Raw genomic sequence first — 1,633 nt, 5'->3', positions numbered from 1 at the left:
CTGTAGTGCTTGTTCTCACGTTCACTAGTTAATTGTAAACATTTCTAATATAAAAAGTTAATATTTTTTACACACATTTTTCCTTAGATAGGACATTCTTTTGACCAATCTGTACAATCTGATTAAATTTGACTTTGGAAAGTGCCTTGAGATGACATGTGTCATGAACTGGCACTATATAGATAAAACTTAATTGAATTAAATTTATAAACTCTTGGTCATCCAAGATTTTCCATTATGCATTCATCTAACCCGGCTTTTAATATGACAACGTTTGTTATTTAGCTCTGAACACCTCAGTAAGGATGTGTCCTATAGGCTTGATTTGGGTCCTTAACATGTAAAACCTCAGTTTGTTCCAGTGTGAACTATAAATAGACTCACTCACACCAACAGAGGATCTGAACATTAAATTATGCAGAATCACAAATACGAGAAGGGAACATTTATCTTCTTGTCCTTGAAGAGTTTTTGAGCTAAATAATCTTGGGATAAGCCTGGGATGTTGTATCCCAACCCCACTTTTGACCTCTTTCTCCCTGACCCGTCTGCTTTGTTCCTGGGTCTTTGTGCTGCTGCCTCGTCCCTAATGTTCATTAATAAACATCCAATGCTTTCACAGAAGAGCTGGATTTGTTCAGAGATTAAATATTCACGCTTGGACTCCATTTCCTAATTAGGTGGCCTCTGAAGGAAATTGATCTGTGTAGGGTATCGGAGTGTAGGGGGTCTCCCTTCACTTTAATTATGCACAGCTTCAGGCTGGACTATCATCTAAAATCACAATAAAATACGTTGAAGTTTGTGGTTGTAGAAGCTTTATGCCTCTATTGCAGTAATACAGTTATTAGGTTTAGGGATTAAATACTTTCTTACAGGTTTCCTGGTTAATTTGAATAGTTTTCCCCCTTTAATGGATAAAATTATTCCTAGAAAGTTGAGCTTTATTATTATCTTTATTTTCTATTGTAATAAAAACGGATATTCAGTCTGTAAGAGAGATGCTTGCGGATGATGCTTTCTGCTGAAGCTTATATCAGCATCTACACCTGTTTGAAGAAACCTGCATATAATATGAGTTACAACGTTTAATCCATCCGTTTTGGGAGCATTCAAATATTTTTTAATTGGATTGAACTGAATTTATTACCAATAGCAGATTTAGCAATGACTGAGTTTTGTGTTATGGGCTGAGAAACTGAATGTGGCTGCAGAGGTTGGTTGCATGCTCTAGTAATGTCCACTAGAGGGCGACAAATTCAAATAAATGTTCATTTAAAAAAAAAAAAATCATTTCTTTTTACAATTTGACCTTTTGTACAAGCCGTGACCTGCACTCTGTTACGCAAGCTGTTTGTTTCCACGAGACCCAGAGAACCTCTGCTGTCACCGTTTTATTTAACATGCTTTAATACAGGTGCTGAGTGTGATCTACTGCAGAAAAAAAACAACCTTTGGAAGGTCTCTGCGTGCTCCGGCGTAAGAAAGGCAGGTTGACATGTTCTCAGATTTTAAACGCAGCGTCCGATGAATCCCAGTTCTTCACGGTTTCAGGCTTCTGACGCTGAAACAGGTCGTCAGACTGCGCAGAGAGAGAGAGAGCTCGGCGTTATCTCCTGTTCCTGTTTGCACT

This window comes from Fundulus heteroclitus, chromosome 22, assembly GCF_011125445.2.
Source record: "Fundulus heteroclitus isolate FHET01 chromosome 22, MU-UCD_Fhet_4.1, whole genome shotgun sequence".
Taxonomy (NCBI): domain Eukaryota; kingdom Metazoa; phylum Chordata; class Actinopteri; order Cyprinodontiformes; family Fundulidae; genus Fundulus; species Fundulus heteroclitus.
Note: the sequence above shows the minus strand (reverse complement) of the source record.